Here is a 21,848-nt window from a genome sequence, read left to right as displayed (position 1 = left end):
CTCCCTAAAATTCTGCTCAGGGGAAGAACCTAAAGGAAGAGAAGTAATTTAATTTCATGAAAGATTAAAGAGATAAAAATTCATGTGCTTATACATAATGACCATGCTACTGACTCACCATTACAGCTGTGGGGAGGATTTGTACTATTAATAATGTTTTTCTTTGTTTTATAGTCTCTACTCACCTCCGCAAAACAAAACAGAACAAAAAACCTAAACAGAACAAAAAACCTAACACACACATCCACAGACATACAATATCAACTCCATCACAGAAAGGCATAAATAGAGCCTAGCTAAGACTAAGAGTTATATAATTTATTAGATTACAGAGATTTACTCTGTGCAAGGCTAACTGACCTTTTATTATTGAGTGACATACAACATTATGTTAATTTCAGGTATACAATGTAATGAATTATACTTGTATATATGCAAAATGATCATTACAATATGTCTAGTTAACATACATACATAGTTATAAGCATTTTTTTCTTGTGATGAGAACTTTTAAGATCTATTCTCTTAGCAGCTTTCAGATATGCTATACTATTTTTCAATTGTATTATTAATTGGAGTCGCCATACTGTACGTTACATTCCCATGACTTCTTTATTTTAAGCGAACTGGTCTTATAAGGACTTCATACATAGGATGCCTTAGGTAGATATGTATCAGATATTATCACCATACTTCAAAACTGACATTCTCAATCATTTTTAAAGTCTCTAAACCTTCTTTTCTTACATATCTAGATGGCATATGCTTATAAAAGATATTAATTTAAATTAATTGTGTTTGAGGACTATATTAAGAATTCCAGAAAGAAAAAAAAAAGAATTCTGAGGGCTGCCTGGATGCCTCAGTTGTTTAAGCTTCTGACTTTGGCTCAGGTCAAAATCTCACGGTTTGTGTGTTCGAGCCCCGTGTTTGGCTCTGTGCTGATAGCTCAGAGCCTGGAGCCTGTTTCAGATTCTGTGTCTCCCTCTCTCTCTGCCCCTTTCCTGCTTGTGCTCTCTCTCTGTCTCAAAAATAAATAAACATTTAAAAAAATCTGAGACAGCTCAAGTATCCAGATATGCTACTGACCAGAATTATCAATGAGTATACTAATAAATAGTGACTAAAGTCCCTAATGAACTACACACCATGGCCATGAAGATATTTATGTGAATAGGGACATTTCTTTCTGTATACTGCACTTTTCCCTCAAGGGAAGGAGACTCTCTAGATAGAGGTACCTGAGTTGCCTTATTAACTTGACCCTATATCCAAAATGTCATATCTTAAAAAACAAAAAGAAACCAGGATCAAAAATCCATATGCTCCTATAGAAGTGTTCAGCAGAAAATAGCACTCTGACTTCATGTGAGTACAAACAGCAACTGGGCATACAAATCCAAAATTCAGTGGGTACATACAGATGGGTCATGCTATTTCTAGCCCTCCACGGCAGAGCACTTCCCACCATCATCCCAGGACCTAATGAACTAAGCAGTTCACCTAGAACAGACATATGCCACTAAGTCACCTCTGAGGCACACATCAAAGTTCCAGAAGTGATGCCACAGCCAGAATGATCAAGCAGGTATTTTTCTAGAGTCGGCCATAAGGTTGAGTCTGGGGGATTAGCTAACGCATGAAAGGTCCCCTAAGCACGCAGGTCTATAAACAACTGTTATAACAAGGAAGAGTTGCCAAAGGAGTTCTGATACTAGAACAGGAACTTTTCCTTCCCATTCACTGAGCTGTAAGCAACCCAACAGCAGAAACGGTCGAGGTCTGTTAAATCTCACCACCAAGTAACTCTGTGTCTAGCCATGGTGGTAACTCAATAAATGTTAGAGAACTGGATTAAACCTCTTGTTATTTAATTTCTCACTCTGATTCTGGTTAAGGCAGAGGTAGAGGAGCTATAACTACCTCCGCCCGTTGGGTTTCTCTAGCTACAGAAAATGTTCAGAATTCAAAGACTAAATAGAAAGTCCTGGTGATACTCCTGAAAACAGCCCCATAGTTCCTGCAGTGACCTTCTTCCCTTGACTCTCCTCATCAGCTGGGGTCTAGTCACTATCACAATTCATCCTTTTTTCTATAACCCAGAATTTTCTACTAACCAGTAAATCAATGTAACGTACCCTCAGGTCAGTGACATTCACAATGGTGCTACTGAGATACCCTGTGATTCCAAGGAACTTTCTGAATAAAGAAATAATCAAAATCACTGTGCTTTAGTTGTAGGGATAAATGTTTTCTTGGCAATAATAGGATCAACTGATGATGGGATAGATTCATCCTAGAATGACTGAAAGGTAACAACTGGTTAGACCAGTGGCTTCAAGCAACTTTTAGGTACATTTCTAGGAGCAGGTAAGGGGGAAAACGTAGCCAGAAGACACCAGACATTATCAAGGACCTACAGTGGAGCAGTGGCAGAGCAAAGTTATTTGCCATGCAGAGCTTGGTGGCCAACAAAGCTGGGAAATGAACTGGTAGCAGGTTGATGTCAGGAATGCAGCAGAGAGAACAGGTGGAGAGCCCAGAAGGTAGGTGAAATACAATTATTCTAGCAGCAAAGTATAGAACACAGTCTGGACAAGAAAGTCTTCATTAATAGGGAATTCTTGCAACAAGAAGTGAAATGCAGACACCCAGGTTTCCAACAGAGCTAGAAAAGTCCATTGAGGCAACTGAGGTAGTAATAAACGGTCCTTAGTTACCAGTACAAAAATATACCACAAGAGCTTGATTTAAAATCTAAGGACAAAAGCTCATCAGCGGTTGCCCAGGAGCAGGGTAAATGGGGATTAACAAGGGGCACAAAGGAACTTTTGAGGGCGAGAGATGTGTTCGTTACTTTGGTTGTGGTGATGGTTTCATGGGTATATCAATATTATCAAAACCTATTAAATCACATGCTTTAAATGTGCTGTTATGGTTTGCCAGTTAAACGTCAATAAAACTCTTTATTTATTTTTATTTTATAGAGAGTGTGTGTGCAAGAGCAGGGGAGGGGAGGGAGGGAGGGAGAGAGAGGGACAGAGAATCTTAAGCAGGCTCCACGCCCAGTGCAGAGCCCAATGTGGGGTTCAGTCTCACAATCCTGGGATCATGGCCTGAGCTGAAATCAAGAGTCAGGCGCTTAACTGACTAAGCCGTCCAGGCACCCAGGCCTCAACGACACTCTTAATGAAAAACAAAAAAGGGAAAAATGGGAAAAAACAAAAGCAAGACTAAACCCAAGTCTAGAGTCAATGTTCAAGGCCAAAGCATGAGGAACAGCAAAGCTGAAGACGCTAAACTACTGACATGAGGATGTAGCGGATCCTTTGTCTGCTGTGGCCAAATGGAGGAAAGGTGAGTCACAGAGATGTGACTTACCTACCAGTGTGTGCACTTATTTTGCCTGGCACTGGTGCACAATTCTGATTAGACGAAAGGGTCCCACAGTGCAGATGTACAAAAGGTCTGCTGACCAGGGAGGGTCCAGTGAGCTGTTTTCAGGCGGCTTACAAAACAACATTTATTCGGTTGGTGCACTTACCCTGGTGGACACAGGCAACTGTGCCCATTGTTAATTAGGGTCTGGTCTGCATTTCTTTTTTTTTTTTTTTAATTTTTTTTTCAACGTTTTTTATTTATTTTTGGGACAGAGAGAGACAGAGCATGAACGGGGGAGGGGCAGAGAGAGAGGGAGACACAGAATCGGAAACAGGCTCCAGGCTCCGAGCCATCAGCCCAGAGCCTGACGCGGGGCTCGAACTCACAGACCGCGAGATCGTGACCTGGCTGAGGTCAGACGCTTAACCGACTGTGCCACCCAGGCGCCCCTCTGGTCTGCATTTCTGATGGTCCTTGGAAACTGATTTGTTGGCACACCGAGAACAGCCTATCTCTCACCAGTGGACTCGTGCAAGTCAAGCTCAAGAGACCTGTGGTGTAAAACCTAAGTGCTCATTTAATTACCTATAAGACAAGTGTTACTCTCCTTCAGACCTAAATCCTTGGGTCTGGCTGCCCAGGAGTTTTCTGTGCAAGGCCAGAGCCTCATGATAAAATGAACTCTCATCAGAAGTTTAAGTGAATCAGAAAAAGGGGGATCTGTTGTACGGCTGGTGTCTTAGATGGCATCACCTGACATAGCCATCTTGACCACAGGACAGCATTACCAGGCTGAGGTTCTCTCTCCCCTATGTGAGCCAGCATTTGCTACTGTAATCCTCCCCTTTTTCTACTTTTATATCTGATCAGCCCCTTCTCTGGTAATTATATTATTTGTGTAGATTTGCCACAATAGTGCCTCAGCTTGCAGCCAAGTATTTCTAAACATGAAAGTCATCCCATCACTGTAAAGAGATTTCACTTATCTGTGCTCTGGCACAATATATGTTGACTTTACAGCTTGATCCTCAGGAGGAATTCTTTTTGTCTATTTGTATGTCCCTGGATAGACATCTGTAACTCCCAAGGAGTGACAATAGTATACATCAATTAGTTCGTTCAAAAATTAAGTATTGTAAAGCATTAGAAACACATAACCACATATAGTACCTGTCAAAACTCTCCAACAACCAAAACACTGTTTTCCTGAATCATTCAGTTATCCAATCCTGCTGGCAAAAGTTTTTACCCTACTGTTGGAAAATGAGACCTTTCTAATGGGTGCAGATCAATCTGCCTGGCCAGCAAGCACAGCAGATCTTCTTCTTCATTACAGATGCAAATCAGAACGGAGATACTCCCATCTCCTTGGTGAAAATTCACAGGACACAAAAAAGGTGCTGGGCTCGGTGACATCAGTACTCAGAAACATGGCTTCAGGAACCTGTGAAAATTAGGGATATGTGTCCTCTCTGGCCTCTTTGATTATTTGATCACAATGGGTTAGAAATTATAGGACATGAGACAGTGTCCAGTCAAGGGATATCCGTCTCCCCCAAATCTCTGTGCTAAGCAATATCGAGTTATTACCCACTCCAGGTGAGGAGTCTTCAGTCAGAGCAACCTTGAACCCCAAGCCGCAGGGGGGTGGCTCACCTAGAAATGGGGTAGCAACAGAACGGCTCTGACCACTGCCTGTAGTGAATCCCTTAGAAGAAAAATCTCAGGACTTTCCAGCCAAGGGAAGTGAAGAGGGAAGGAAATAATCTGATTCATTCTAATACCTTCCCTGGGGCAGGGACTGGGCCTTGTGGTAACATCCAGTCACAACTTCTGTGCTCTTCATTGGAAACATGCATTTCTCCCTAGTTCATCTATCAAGGTATTTACAGCAAAAGAGCAATCAGTCAGACTTTTATACAAAGAGATGGAGAGGATTTGTAGCCGTCACACATTCCTCTCCCTGTATTTGGAGGGTGAGGGGCACACGTGTCTCTAAAACACCTTAGCTGAAAATGATAGACAGTCACAAATCTGCCAATCTCCTTTACTTCTCCTGACAAGTGTGAGGTGTCTCAGGTCCTGTTTAAAGATTAGACCTGAGGACTGCCACAGAAAATATTGTCATATGGACCTTGAGGCTGCCGTTGTCCATAAAGGGAAGGGCCAGGCCACACGCTGAAAGCTGGCACTTACACATATGGGAGGCAATTAATTAGTTGGACAATTTGTTCTCTTTGGCTCTGACGATCAAGTTGGGAATTAAGTGACCACAGTGGTCCGAGAATCAGGGAATGGGGGACATAATTCCCAGAATGACAAAATTGCAGGCTTTTGTAGTTAAAAGGAACATTAGGGAACCTCTAATCCAGTGATTTGTAAGCCCTTTTTAAAACGGGAACTTTATTTTCATTTTCTAAACAAAATTTTACACAGAAACGCTACACATAAAATCATATAATAATGAAACAGATCAGATGTAAGCAGATACCTAGGGCTCTGAAGAAAAGCAGCTTGAAAACCACTGGTGAGTGACATCCCCTCATTTCACACATGGAGGGACTGAGATGCCTTCTCCAGAGTCACACATTTCTTGAGTGGCAAGAAACTGGTCTTCTAACCCCTAGTCTAGCACTTGCCCTTTTGAAGCAAAGCTGTCCTTCCAAAAGAGACCCCATGGAATTGAGGGAAACCAGTGCCTACTGTCCCTAGTCACATCAGTACCCAAGTAGTAGTAGCTGGAAGCACAGTATGAGTGGTAGCCATCGCGGTACTGATGGAGGTAGAAACAGCAGCAGCAGGGGCAAGTCATATTCATAGATGATGTGAAAGGTTTCACATTCTATCCTTTGCTAGTCAGAGCAATGATGCAAGGTAGATAGGGAAGAATATCATTATCCTCATTTTACAGATGAGGAAACAGGTCTAGAAAGGTTAAGTGACGTACCTCCTCAAGGTTGTTCGTACTTAGTAGCAGAGCTGGGTCATCAAGCTCCAAATCCTATGCTCTTGTCCCTGACTCTACAATGTTGTCCTTCTATTTCAAGCACCAAACTTTTCTGACTCCCTTCATTTCAAAAAAAAAAAAAAAAAAAAAAAAAGCTGATGTGAAAATCCAGCTCATCTAAGAAAGGAGCCGTTCTGCTTGGAATCATACCAGCAGTTGGAACCTGAACAGATTCAGATCCTCCCCAATGAGGACCGTCGTGGGCTGGTTGAGGAGAAGTGTCTGCCAAAGCACGGAATTGCAAAAGTCATCTGTGTAGACTTTAAATATTTTAGTTTAGCTGAAAACTCCTCAAAGTACATTATCGGTCAATCTTCTGATGTAGACCTAAACCTTGTCTTTGCATCAGCTGTTGGGGGTTCAACTCGTCGTTCTTACAAAAACCACACCCCTAGCATCCATCAGTTACAATCTCTGATTTCAGTCTCTTTCAAATGGAATGAGAACTAGACACTTGTAAAGCCATCTGAATGTAAAATGCTCTTACTTTTTATGATCTTCCTCCAATCCCCTGCAGATGTCTTACACATGCCTAATTCAACAGCACATTTTTTTTTTAGTGTCTTGCTTTCATCGAGTAGCCCCAAAGTGTGCATTTCAATAGCAGAGGAACAACTCCCTTCTTTTTGCAGTAATATTTCATCAATTACTAGATATTTAACTAAATCACACAATAACAAGAACAATCTGTGTAAGCCCATTGGAAAACAAACACACCAGGCTACGTGTTAGCAAATAGCTCCACTGATGGTGGCAGAGAGGCAACGGTTCGGTGAAAAGTAGCCTTCCTGGCCACACACATCCAGCAGGCCGTGCACACTGTCTGGATGGTTTATCATTGAGAGAAGGCAGTGTTCACGCCCACAAACTGTTGGGCAGAGCTCTGTCCAAAGAGCTTAACCTAAATTCAGAAGTAAATGACCTTGGTTATGTTACTTCCAAGGATGTGCTGGGAAGTTTCTTTGACATGCCGGTATCTCAAAAAAGAAAAAAATTTTAAAAGTCTACTCTTCTTCATCCATTGCACCTATAATTAATACAGGATGCTTCACCTTGAACAGATCCTTGAAGAAATGTCACTGCCCAGACCATGAGTATGAGGAGTACAGACCCTGATTCAGAAATGTAACATGTGATGCCTTTCTTAAGCATTCTGAGTCTGGTCAGTTATATGGCTCTCAACTTATGGAGGGCTGTATGTGATATGGGAGTTATAAATGTAAATGCATTTAGAAAACAAATGTAAAATGTGACATGCTTTAAATTGGGTACTCTTATCATCACTTCATCCTTCCCGACAGTGCCCTTCCTCTCTCTGCACCACGCACACCTCTCCCAAGAATCCCTTCCAGCCCTGGACCATCGCTGTTCACACACTTAGACTTCCTAGGACTTTAGGGGCTGCAAGATCCACACCGATGCTGTGGCTTAAGACTCACAAGGCTGATCAACCTTAGGATGTCCTAAAAGGGATCCCAAACTTCGGTGGGTACCCGGCATCAGAAACTGTAGAGAAAAGAGAAAATGTGAACTGGTAGCTGTAGTCCACACAAATCCTCTATTACCCTCGAGATGGTCCACTTGCAAAATGGCAATATTTTTGTGTGCTGCCCTCAAAGTCCCCGCTCAGAGAATGCTGGTAGTAAAGCTGTATTTCTGCGTTGAGGGCTTTCTGAAGAACGCATTTAGGTGGGAGCTAGCCTTTTCTTCCAGAAACAGCGAGGGCTATCCGTCAATCTACCAGCAAGCCGCTCGTCAGGTTCACTCGACAGAGGGTTAGGGCAGCAAGCCCCCACAATAATGTGGAAACAGAAATATTACAAAGTAAAGGCTTATAAAATAATAAAAATTCTACTTACTCCAGATACCTCCCTGTGCCTTTGGCAAAATACCTTAAGCATTCCACATACGGCGGGCATTGTCTTTATAAGATGGCACCTCATAAAATGGTATTAAATATCACCAACGGGGCTTCATATTTCATCCGGCAGGGTTTAGGCCAGGCATGTTCTATATCACACATTATTAGAATGACATCTGCTTTGCAAGTTGTGTACCCAGGAGCCTACCCGGATCACTCATTTCAGCACTCATTCTCGAGGCTTCTGTGCCTTCATAATGCCTAATATGTTTAACTCATTTTGAACAGAAGTCTAAAGGCTGCCACGGCCCTCTGGCCAAAACTGTAGCTGTCAGACAATGGTGCCAGCTATCATACATTCCTCATTTATCATTAGTGGTGATGCATTTGTACAGAAAAACGTACCCACTGTACTGAGAGCCTGTCAATTGTTCCCCCCTATAAAACTCCTCTTCTCAAATAGGGACATTTCTCTGCGGAGGCCTTGCCATTACATTTCGCTCCTTTTCCCACAACACTGAATTTATAATGCAAAGAAAATGGGGAACATATATTCATCCAAATGGCCTCTCTGCTACGAGACGAATAAGGAGATCAGCAATGGCAGCGTCGGTGCAGGACCGCACACGTGCCATTGGGGGAAATTAATAGAATCAGCCCAGAAAGAGTGAGCAGCAAAAAAGAGAGAGGGAAAAATCACCCACAGGTTTTGTGCTGAGGTTGGACCTTGAATAATAAAGGCATGCATCTGAGAGTTGCAATTCTCTTCAGAATCACTGCTCTGCCACCAGAGTAGGATGTGGGTGCTACAAGCCTGCCCCCGTGAATTTGGAGGTGAATTTCTCCAACTTTCTGCTCCTCATTTGATTCCTGACAATGATTCCTCAGGTCTCCTTTTCCCCACCTGTAAACTGCGCGTCTGAAATCGGCTTCCAGCCCCCAGAGGCCACCCAGGTTTTTCACCAATGTTTACAGCATGCCCGTGGAGGGTCTTTATATTTTAAAAAACAGTCAGATGGTGCTCCTGATTATCGTTATCGTTGAGATTGTGATTCCTATCAGGACTGTGAAGCTCTGACCTCACCGCTCTTGTTCTCCCTCTACCCACACGGCTGCCTCTTCCCACTCACACATTTTGGCCACCCCTCTTGTATTTCTGCGGGGAGAAAAATGGACGCAATTAAATGTATTTGAGATGCCTCTAGGTTTGTGCTGGTGTCTTCAAAGAGAGAGCGTTAAAGTGGTTATAGTAATGATAAGGCATCCTTGTTGACTTCAAAGGGAGAAGCCTGGCAAATGGATTTATTCCCATGCTATTTTTGTCAGAGCAGTTATTATCCCATTTTAGCGATGGGAAAACAGAGTGTCTTGCCTAAGGACACGGATAGGAATCAGTTCTAGAAAGAGCATGAAAAGCATCACCACAGGCTTCTGAATCTTGCCCCAGTTCAGACCATTTTCCCTGCAGCAGCAACAACAAACCTCATCCTCAGAGACAGCAAACCTCGGGGCAGGTAAATGCAGCAGGAAAGAAATCATCAATTTGACACACCCTGTAAGGTCACCAAATGAGACATGGGAAAATGAAGGGGTAAAGATTTGTCCTCTACTGCCCTTTCTTCTCCAGAACACAATCCTGTCTTTATCAGAGGTATAACCTGCCCCCAAGGCTAGGTGGACGGACTGGGACAGCTTGTGGCACTAATGACCAGCCCTTGGCCGAACAAACTTTTAACAATTTCCCTGCCATCCACCCCTTGAGGTTTTCCACTCGTTCCTGGATGGGGAAAGTAGTCAAGACCTTCAAAGGCCCAGACAAGCCCTGTGGCTAAGGACTTTCACTGAATATTCTTTAAGACATACCTTGGCTCGCTTTCTACAATCTTTTACACAAAGTGTAAAATCTTTACACAAAGTGTGCCCTACATTTTCTAGGCTCTAGGCCAGGGGTCTCCAATCTATTTTTTTTCTCATTTCCACAACGCTGTTTCTCCAGTTCCAGAACTTTCTTCCTCTTCTCTCCCAGTTGTTTCCAGGAGCTCACACATCTTTGGCTGAACAACCTCTTCTCTGCCCCAGTGTTTTTTCTCTAAAACCACCCTTTACTACAAAATACGTGCCTTGGAAACGCACGATGATTAACTGTCCTGCTGGTTATAGTCTCAAAATATAGTCTCTGAGTTCCCTAATCTTCTTTAATTTTCTCTTCCTTTCCTCTAAATCACCTTTCACCTTGTTTCACCCACTTGCTCACAGTGATCCAAGGTTATGTATTCAGAGCATGTTCTCCGTCCGATCCTCACAGGGAATTTATGGTTTCTAGTGGAGCTGTTCTACTGAAGACTTGATCAACTTTAATATTTTTCTTATATCCTTTGGCACTGTTCATTCCAAGTCAAGGCTGGAAACTTAGCACTGCCGCTGGATTAGAGATGAATGGGTCAATTCAATTCAATTCAAAAAGTGCTACAGTGCCATGTAATTCATTAAGCACTAGAGATATATAAGACATCGTTCCTCTCCTTAAGGGGCTTATAGTTTAGCTGGAGAGATACAAAGGATGCCTGTGAACTTGATATATAATACTGCAGGGCAATAAAACCATAACAGTCTAAGAAAACGATAAGAACAATAAAAGGTCAGAAGACTGGACTATGCAGACAAGAATGAAAAGGAAGCACTTTGTGGAGAACATGAGTCGTGTTCTGAACTGGAAGGAACTGGAGGATCCGAATGATTAGACAGGGTGATGGAGGACCTTTCAACTGGGAGTGACAGTAGGATGAGAGCCCACGAATGAGGTCACTGCCTTTAAGTCATGTGAAGAAACAGAAGAGATTAACCCTGGCTTAGTCAAGCTTTGCAGCTCATTACCTCAGTCATGGCTTGGAAGGACTTTCTATCTTCTTCTTTTCCTGAAACCGTCATCGTCATTGGTTCAGCCACAAGAAATTGAAGAAACAAGCAGCACATGGATTTCCACTGGGCTGGTGGCTCTGGGGAAACAAGAACACATTTTCACCAGGGTAATCAGCTGGCCAGAGTAATCATGACTCTGTAGTTAATTCTACAAATTGTCAGAGAGCAATGAAGGATGAAGGCGAGCACTCTTGGACTCTCCTGATAGCAGAAACAACATGGCATCTTCTTCATATATGCCAGCCACTCTCTTTCTGATCTATGGGTTTTCTAAGTGAAGCCATGCCCCTACAACATTGTCATAGCAAGGCTTAGAGTAGATGCTGGAAATTCCTGCGTGAATGTCCAATATCAACAAAATTGTGAACTATTTCATTTTTACAACTGCTACCTCCCTAAGTTGTCCCACCCACTGCACCATCTCCACCACCCAGAGCTTTGGTCTAAGATGTTTGTGCCAGGAAGACAAAGAAACAAATATATGTTGAAAGACTATGTACGTTTTACCAGGGGATTATTTCTAAATTCGCAATTCAGAATAGCAATGCATCTTTAATGGCGGTATTTCAGACACTATAACAAGTTGACAAAATAGTTGTTTCTTGCTTGCTGGGAAGGTCGGTGGGGAAGACTTTGACTTGCCCCTAAATCATCCTATGTGAGTCATCTTACTCTGCCTAATTTTATGTTCACTGTCTACCTCAGCATCAGTCTTTACCCAGAGAGATAAAGACCTAGAAAAGTCTAAGTTCCATGAGGACAAGGACTTTATTTGATCATTACGTCCTGAAATCCTAAAGCTATCAGACAGCCTACATTTAGCAACTCACTGACCAGCCTCCCTAGGTGCTCCAGCTTGGGCTATTTGGATAGTGCTTTAAACCAGCCCTGAGAAATATAAATTACAGACTTCCCTGGCCTCAGAAATCCCACCATCTGTCGCACAACCTTTCTCCATGCCTTCCTGGCAGTCATTTCAATTTCCATGACAAGGGAGAAAAAAAAAAAACGTCGTGGTCTGTGCCACAACTTGAAGGTTCATTTAATGTAGATTTTGATGAGTGAACTGTACAATAACCCCAAGTTGGAGGTGTATTTTTTAAACTGAAGGTGAGAGACCAATTAGTAGCTCTAACTCCTTAAGCAGATGGTTATCATATGATATCGGAGGTGCCTGTCCTGTCCTTTGCCATTAGAAAGTCATCTTTTTCCTAATGTCTTTCTCTACAAAGGAAGGATATTATACAGACAGACTGCATGGACTAGATAACTCTATGAAGTTCAGTCTTTAGCAGGACATTGGAGCCTGGGAATCTTGTTCTTGAATTACTGGACAATATAGCTCCTAAAAACTGCCTCTAAGATAAAATGCAAGGGGAGAGTTTCAGGGCAGGCAGAGAAATAAAGCTGATAAGATTCTCCAGTTCTGGGCTCCCTCCCAAGCTGGGAATGGTAGACATGCGACAGTCGCTCCTCAGCTACCTGCAAGGGATCCTCCCCTTCTGTGGCTCTGAAAACTCATGCTATAAAGGAAGCAACGTGGAACTAGGAGTCAGAGGGACCTGGTTTAAATTCCGGCTCTCTCCTTTAGAAGTTGGGGCTTGAACTCCCCAGCCTCAGTCTCCTGTCCTGCAGGACTGGGCTAATACTAACAACTTTAAAGAGAGATGAAGATTAAGTGAAACTTCAAGTAAAAAGTCACGACACCTGACACTTTTGTCTTCCCTCAAAATATCAGGGAAGAGAGCACTGTGCCAAGCACTGATGCAGAGGAAGTTAGGGATCAAAACACAAGGTCATCTGGATACTAGTCTGGTTGCAGTCAATGCAGTTGTTAGAGCCCAAACCCCAAAGTCTGATACATGTGGGTTTCGTTCTCATTCCTACCACTTGTTAGGTATGAGTTTGAGCAAGATATGTAACTATTCTGAACCTCAGTGCCTTCAGGTGTAAAAGGGGACAATATCTACCCTGTTCATAGGATTGATATGATGATTAAAGGGGACTGCCTGACCCATGATAAATACATCTTTTCCTCCTTCCTTTCTTCCTTCCATTCCCCCTTTCCTCTTTCTTTCCCTCTTTGCTGTCATCCACTCTTTGCCATATTCCAAGCTGCTATTATTTTCAGTATCCAGAATGGACTATACCGGGGCTTCTGCCCCTGGAGACCCCCAAGCTTTCCTCTGTACTCAAGAGTGCAGTGCTCCATTCTTGGGATAAAGAAGTAACGGCACAAGGAACTCATAGGATCTGGCTAGGTGTTGCTGCTTGCCAGGTCCTTGGTGCTGAATTCAAATCCTTTCCCTCTTGCTGGGCCCAGTTTCTTCACCTATAAAGTGAGAGGATAAATCAGGGTCTCCCATAGGTCCACAGACTAAGGCTTCTAGTTGAGACCTAACCTGTCTTCTCATGCAGCCCCTGCCTTCTGCAAGTCGCATTTCTCTCTAGCCATCAAAACTCTACCCAGGCATCAAATTCTAGCTCAATGCCTTCTACTACTTCCCACATGTTTACCAAATGTATGCACAAATGCACACTGAGATAGGACCACTCAAACAGGATTTACTGGGAGTCTGCTCTGGTCCTCATTACATCATAGAGTCTATCCTGATTTTTGATAGTCTCTGAATACACACAAAACAATGTAATATTTAGTCTCTACCAGCTTCTTGAAGGCAAAATAAAAAACTGTTTTATGTACAGTACCTAACAACTTATAAATGTTTCATAAATGGCTCCTGAAAAGTTGCATGATTAAGTGACTAAGATAATTATCTTGTAGGAAAATCTTGGCTAATGACTGGGTAGTAAATCCATTGAGGCCAAGGATTTTGAACTTTTTTGTATCCTATACAGCATCTAGCACTGGGTACAAAATGTAGTAGGTACTCAAAAACACATGATGGCCTTTATACCACAGACATTATCTCTATTTTTATGATGAAACTCTTCTGAAAGTACTGAGGAATGGTCTTCAACCAAAGCCCAGAACTAGAACTGTTCCTAAGGCTGACACGACAAGGGCCATCAGTTTGAATGGTTCTTGGAGCTACTATGTAAAGAAACAAAGCAGCTCTCCAAAAGGTTGTAAAAATGTCCTAAGGTCCATATGCATATAAACAAGTGGTCCAGAAATATCTTTCCTCGCCGCCACCAAAAATGTCTCCTCCATCCTTAACACACACACATATTCCAACTTTGGAGGACCTGCCTTCTTCAAGGACTTCCCTGACACTCAGCATTTTTTCCTTGTATAAAATAGTAGAGATTTGGGGTCAGGGCACATGGGGAGGAGGATGGCAAGGCACTTTTTGCCTTGAACCCTGTGCCTGCTCAAGAGATAGTTGAGGGCCTCTAGGAATGGCTCTTACTAAAGTAAGCAACATCATAGTTGTCTCCTTCTCCCCTACCCCTCCTCCTCTTTTCCTTCCTCTTCCTTTCCTCTGGCTCTTCCTCCTCCCTTTCCTTCCTTATCTCATCCACTGGTGATCCCTCTATACAAATGACTTCTACCAAAATACATGCTACAAACAGGTTTCCCACTCCTGGGTTTGAGCGGTTAGCTCATTCAAAATATCTTAGCCCCTGTTGGACCAGGTACAGCAGCACCCTGCTTATTCTTGACCAGCAAGCACAGCCTACTTTCCGGTTTTTGAAGTCCACAAGGAGTCAGTTAACTCTCTAGTGAAGAATGGGATCCTGTGACACTGAAGCTCCTGCTGTCTGACTAAATATTGAGGAAAAGAGTCCATGGATTGATTCACCCTCTGTACAATTAGGTTTGAAATAAAACCCCTGAAGGGCCACACTCCCTAGTCTGCCGGGGCCATGCTCTCCAGGGCAGGACAATTAGAGTTAATTGAGTGATCCCACAGAAAGCATGCATGCAGTGAAAAGCTCTACAAGTATCACTTAAAAATCAGCTGGGCATTCAAGGGGTTAAGCCAGGATCAGCAGACCAAGGAGGCCAATTCTGCCTGTGGCTCCCACCAGTCAAGTCTGTTGCTGAGGGCTATAGACACAGCTTGTACTTTTGACTCAGCACAGTCATTTTTAAGGAAATAATCACTCCAAGTTTATAGTGGAATCAAACTGATAATCTGGAAGTGTGATTGCTTCCCCAGTTAACTAATCAATCCCCTATCTTTTAAGGGTAGAGACAGAGAAAGCATATAGGAGCAGATCAATAATCAAGTGAGTTCCCTTTCTTTCATTTGTTTTTATAGATTATAATTATTGAGTAAATTTTTAAATCATAGAATATAATAAATGATTCCTATGTTTTTTTTTCCTATCCAGGATTACTGGAAAAATTGATGGGAGGTGTATTCCATTAATGTGTGCACACAGACACCTTTTCTGAATACCTACTAAGTGCCAGGTACAGAACTGAGAGCTTTTAAACACATGCTCTCATTCCATTGAGGGCTCTTTCATCTACATAGGAGGCCCAAGTAAAAGAGTTGACATTTTAAGGCCCCTCCTAAGTTTTATTTTTTCTTCTGTGATTAGACTATTTCTCATTATCTCCACCCAAGGCTGGTAAATTTTTAGAGAATTTATTTGCCACATTTCTCCCTATTATTAAGCCCAACGTGGTGCCAAGGAAATCAGGCTAAACAGCACTTGTCATTGTGGCCCTACTTCATCCTGGCATCAAGCTAGACACAGCACACAGTGATTCAGAGAGGTCCCAGCAGCCCTACCTGTTAGACTATTATGATCACAACACAGCAGTGAGGCTGAAGCTTGAGGTGACATCAGTGACAATCCCTCAGTGACATTCATGCCTGTTTTACTCTTTCCATCCATCTGCATACCCACGCATCTATCCATCCAGAACACCAGCTGAATGCTATTATGTGCCATCTCTGCCTTCACTGAGCTTCCCATCTAGGGCAGAAGAAAGATGTCATCGAACTAACACTATATAAGGCATGATGATCTCGAAGGGAGTACAGACCAGAGCAGTGTTGATTCTAAGTGAGAAGACTGGAAAAGGCTTCACAAAGACTGAGCAGAGTCTCCTAAGTTCAAAACAGCATTTATAGATATGTTCCCAATTACAAAGGCATAATATGTCTAATATTCAATAGGTTATGTTTGAATATATAGAAAGTGAACAATATGTGAAAACACAGAAAAGCACAAAATGTGAAATTACCCTTAACTGGGCACATGCACCCCAATGTTTATAGCAGCACTAAGGACAACAGCCAAAGTATGGAAAGAGCTGAAATGTCCATGGACTGATGAATGGATAAAGAAGATGTGGTGTGTGTGTGTGTGTGTGTGTGTGTGTGTGTGTGTGTGTGTGTGTATAATGTAATACTACTTGACAATCAAAAAGAATGAAATCTTGCCATTTGCAACAATGTGGATGGAACTAAAGTGTATTATGCTAAGCAAAATAAGTCAGTCAGAGAAAGACAAATATATGACTTCACTCATCTGTGGAATTTAAGATACAAAACAGATGAACATAAGGTGAGGGAAGCAAAAATCATACAAAAAACAGAGAGGGAGATAAACCATAAGAGACTCTTAAATACAGAGAACCAACTGAGAGTTGCTGGAGGGGTTTTGTGGGGGAGGAAGGGCTAAATGGGCAAGGGGCATTAAGGAGGACACTTGTTGGGATGAGCACTGGGTGTTAACGTAAGTGACGAAATCACTGAATTCTATTCCTGAAATCATTGAAATCATTATTACACTATATGTTAACTACCTTGGATGGAAATTAAAAATATAATTTTAAAAATAATAAAATAAAAAAATTACCCTCAATTTGACCTTAATTCCTTCTTCTACTGAAGTCTCTAAAACAAACAATTTAAGTCCCTCCCTCCCACTTTCCAATCTCAGTTTCCAAAGCATTAACAGTGCAGGGCATATGCTTTGAGACTTGTAATTCGCTCTTAAGTAAATATGTCATTCTACCCCCTCTCCCAACACATGCACAGAGGCCAAGACAACCAGCTCTGGAATCTAACTGGCTGGTTTCAAGTCTCAGCTCAACCACCAACTGGCTGTGTGACCTTAGGCTATTCACTTAGCTTCTCTCCGCAGTATTTTTCCAGAATGTAAAGTACAGTTAGTAAAAGTACATATTCTAGGTCTGTTTTGAAATTTAAACAAAGAAAATGAATATAAACAGTACCTGGTACTTAGAAATTCTCAATAAACACAGTGGTACTACCACATACACACATGCATACTTTGTTTTAAAAAGTAAAATCAAACTAGCTATAGTATACTGTTAATATTTTCGAATTAATTAAACTTATTCATCTCTTCCCAAATTAGTCTATGTTGGTCAATTTGATTCTTTTTCAATGACTGTATTATAGGCTTATTCCAGAATTGATTTACCCAATCCAGATTATCATGAAGAAACCTTGTACCTACACTTTTACGCATTCCTCCTAGTATTTGTACAGGGCAGATTCCTAGAAACATGATTTTCGGTCACAGGGTATGTGCATTTGAATTTTGATTAGTTACCAAACCAGCTTTCAAAAAAATTTACAGGCCTAGTGATTCTTTATGCCAATGCTCATTTCTCCTGCCATCACCAACCGTGGCATCTGCTATTGTTTGTACTTGCCTTTATTGAGGTATTAGTAGTAATGAATATTGACATGAAATGATTAACTACACAAAAGATTTTAAATGGTATCTAGAACATCAAAATTTAAGTAAAAGGCTCTTACTAATGGAGCATCTTTTCTTATTCTTGAATTTCTTATTATCTTTTGCCTATATTTCTTGTACTTTCTTTTTATTACTGATTTATGGAAGTCTTTGCATGTTTGCATATTAATCCTATAAGAGATAAACAAATACGTTCTCCCCATCCTGTCTTATACCTTAGTTTAATGTTGAGTAGAATGTAGATGAATGAAAGTTTGGTGAGGAAGGAATTTTAAGAAGGGGAAACAGCATCTCCAAAGACACATGAATTTGTTTGTTTGTTTGTTTGTAGAGAGAGAGAGAACAGGGAGAGCGAGAATCTTAAACAGGTTCCACACTCAGCCCAGAGTCCAACATGGGGCTCGATCTCACAACCCTGAGATCATGATCTGAGCTGAAATCAAGAGTCAGACACTTAATTGATGGAGCCACCCAGACACCCCTAGACACAGGGTTCTTAACTGAAGGTCAGATTCTGAGAAATTAGGCAGACTTTCGTGGTTGAACATATATGGACATGCAACTCGAAAAATAGTCATATAATCGGCCTTCAATGCCATCCTAAGAAATATGATCTTTATTCTGAAGGCAACAGTAAGCTACCAGGAACTAAAGAACAAAAGAGTGACAAAATCACACTGAGAGTTCTCACCATGGGTCAGAGTTTTAAAACAGTTTGGGATCAAGGCAATATCACCCTATTGCCCAGTCTCAGGGAGAATACCAGCCACCATTCACTTCTATAGGAATAGAGGTCCACTGGACTTGTACAAATCACGTGTTGGTCAAGGATCCTTTGGAGAGTTTGAAGAAAGTCAAGAAGCTTCTCCTCAGTGGAATTCACACACACACACACACACACACACACACACACACACACACACACACAACTTCGCATTTAATTTTAGAGTCTTCACAGACATAATGGTATCCATTGACTTGGAGGCTCAGTTACCCATGGGGCTGAATTCCTGCTCTAGGACTGAGAACTTGAAACTAGAGGATAGTTTGGGTTAAACCAAATTACGGCAAATTTTAAACTTTTACCTCTAGGCCACGGAAACATGCTCTGGAAGGCAAGGCTGTTCACAGTAAGCATTCTGTCCAACAGAAATATAATGCAAGTCACAGCTGTGGTCACATACTAAGTTTACGTTTTCTGGTAGCCACATAATAAAAGTAAAATGAAATAGGTAAAATTAGTTTTAATAATATATTTTATCTAACTCAGTACATCTAAAATATAATTATTTCAACATGTAATCAATATAAAATGTTATAAATTAGGTATTTTACATTTTTTTCATACCATTAGAAATCTAATGTGTATTTTATACTTCCATTGCATCTCAATTCAGACTAGTCCCATTACAAGGGCTCAACAGTCACATATGTTAACACAGTGGACAGCACAGTTTCAAACCACTTTATCATATTTCCTTTTCTTCAAATCCATTTTCCTCCATAACATCCTTTTAAACCTAACTAGGCATCACTAAACATGCTAATTCTTAGTTCCATCAAACTCTCTTCTTAGACCTTTCTACTATAGTATGAATGCCAAACAGTAAAGTTTTCTCTCCATGAATCATGATACTTTAGGGTTGGCATCCCATTGCAGAATAGGAAATGTTAATCCAGTAGGGGAAAAAAATTCAAATATCAGGAAAGAAGAGAGAAATAGTTCTTTCAAGGCAGGTAGTATATCATAAATCACAGCATTTTGGGAAGCACTAGGGCCTAGAGCTGGATCTTTGTGTGACTGCTCTCTGCCCCATGACCAGGCAATTCCAAACTGGGCAGTGTTTACATGGGCATTTTCTCCACTTTAGTGCAGAAGATTGAGACAACAGTGAAGGTTCCTGACTTAGGATCCAGAGGATCCTAAAACAACAGAACACCAGGCTAGCTCAGTCTATCCATGTCATCTTACAGGTGGCAGGGGGGGAGGTGGGGGGGGGAGGCACAAGAGGGAAACAGCCTCAGAAATGTTGTCTATGGAGAAATATTATATTCCCAGAATAAAGTATATTTGGGAGATAGCATCATGACATTACTCCATGCACATGCCTAAAAAAATTAATAGGACCTTCCCAGAAAAAAACTGAATATGAAGCTTTATTGAATTGATGGATAAATATTAACAACTAAACATGAAGAAAAAGGAAAAATAAAACAACTCCCTGAAGTGTTTATTATTGCAGAAATAATATAGCATTATTTTCTACATCTAAAGACACTATTAAGTGCTGCAGAGAATCATCCTATGGCCACATGCCACTGAATGGCACTGGATTTGCAGGGATTCAGAGACCAAGACACTCAGGGAACCTGGCTCAAGTTCAAAACCCTAGGATCACTCCATTCTTTCCTTCCAAATGAGAGAAAGACATGCTTGGTAGTGTCACGATTTCGGCTATAAGCAGCAGCCTTCTAATTAAAAATAAACTGAGTCCATTATTTCTATTTACAGCTTTCCACAATTTAGCAGCAATGTGAAGATAGAAAGAGATGCTGGAAGCATATGTTTAAACCTCCCAAATGCTTTTGAGAGCATCATTAGAGTAAACATCCTGTCAATGTGTTTCTTTACCTTCAATACCCATCTCTAAAGGGCTTCCCAAGTTGTGTAAGGGCAGCATAAATAGATTTATCTTTGGAAGGAATGGTCCAGGAAAGACACAGCTATAATTAAATTAGTAATTAGAAAGAGCCATGCTCCTACCTCCAGACAGTCCATTGTATACTTTCATTTTTCCCATCGATATTGGAAGATGGTAAGGATAAGGGTATGGGGTGGAGGAAGGCAAAAAAAAAAAAAAAAAGGAGATGAGACAGGGAAAAGAAAATTTCAACGGGCTTTATGAGTGGATACCTTGGTTGAATTTCAACATGAAAAATGTTCTATAAATATTTGCTGAATGGATCTTCCAAAGACCAATGGCCACCTCCAGACATTCTGAACACATGTGGCATTATGGGATGCATGTGGCAGTTTCTCAAACTCGGCATTATTGACATTTGGGCCAAATGACTCTTTGTTGTGAGGACTGTTAGCAGCTCCCCAGACTTCTACCCACCAGATATCAGTAGTATCCCCCCCGACACACACACATACATACATCCCCCAAGCTATAACAACCGAAACCATCTCCAGACATTATCAATTACCCCTGGAGGCAAATCACCCCTGGTTGAGAACTACTGGTGAAGGTGTACCATAAGCCTCCACCCATTCATTTATTCACCAAATCTGACTGATGTATTCGGGCACTGTTCATTCTATTTAGAACACTGATCAATGTACTTGTCTCTACCCTCAAGTAGTTCCCAGTTTAGGAGCAGAGAGAAACTTTAAAGTAAAAAGACATGAGAGATTGTGGGTTGACTCCTAAAATACGGGCCTGCAGTCCATCCTAAGGACATTTGGAAAACGTACCTTTAATTGCAACAAAGGTAATATACTTAGAAAAGTTGTCAGAGAAAATCCGGTTAAACTTAGTGAGGATTTCTGCTCTGCTAGGAGGTTACATATTAAAGATGAATGTGAAGGCTCTCAGAGAAGCGGTGAGCCTGGCCCCTATACGTCTTTGCTGACTTCATAAAAAACAAGGGTGCCACTTTGTGACCCGTGAGGGTCTACAAGAAGATTGTGTAACATGCAGTATGCCTTCGATCCAAATAAACTCCCAGATTATTAAAAGGATGTTTTTTTCCCTCTAGAGGTCAAGGTGAGTCACCGGAGCTTTTTCCCTGTTATTAACCAAGCACTAGATATACAAGGCTTAGATATTAAAAGGCATTAGCCAAGGCATCATGGCCATCTGGTTTAGAGCAAATGCAAAACTTGAGGGGGAAGCTGCATCACTTACAAAGCAAGTAAATGGCCTGAAATATTAGAAGCCATGTATACAAACCCATTCAAATTTCTGTGGCCAAGTGACAAGGGGGTATAGCCAGTTGTCTGAGCACCTGAGGCCAGCC

At 41.5% G+C, this 21,848-nt stretch overlaps 1 long non-coding RNA gene across 2 annotated transcripts in view; it reads right to left on the bottom strand.

Annotated features, from left to right (window-relative positions):
• LOC132661103 (uncharacterized) overlaps positions 1 to 21,389 on the bottom strand; it is a 105,779-nt gene extending 84,390 nt beyond the window's left edge. Inside the window, exons 1-4 of one of the 2 annotated variants that reach the window (XR_009602044.2) lie at positions 21,304 to 21,389; positions 18,912 to 19,023; positions 15,878 to 16,064; positions 11,124 to 11,245 (exon numbers count right to left, since the gene is read on the bottom strand). This is a non-coding gene — a long non-coding RNA (uncharacterized LOC132661103). The remainder of the gene's footprint in view (positions 1 to 11,123; positions 11,246 to 15,877; positions 16,065 to 18,911; positions 19,024 to 21,303) is intronic. The other variant, XR_009602047.2, reaches the window with a different exon arrangement.
• Positions 21,390 to 21,848: the final 459 nt, after the last annotated feature.

This window comes from Panthera onca, chromosome A3 (assembly GCF_046562875.1).
Source record: "Panthera onca isolate mPanOnc1 chromosome A3, mPanOnc1 haplotype 2, whole genome shotgun sequence".
NCBI lineage: Eukaryota > Metazoa > Chordata > Mammalia > Carnivora > Felidae > Panthera > Panthera onca.
Note: the sequence above shows the minus strand (reverse complement) of the source record. Positions and strands in the feature narration are given on the sequence as shown.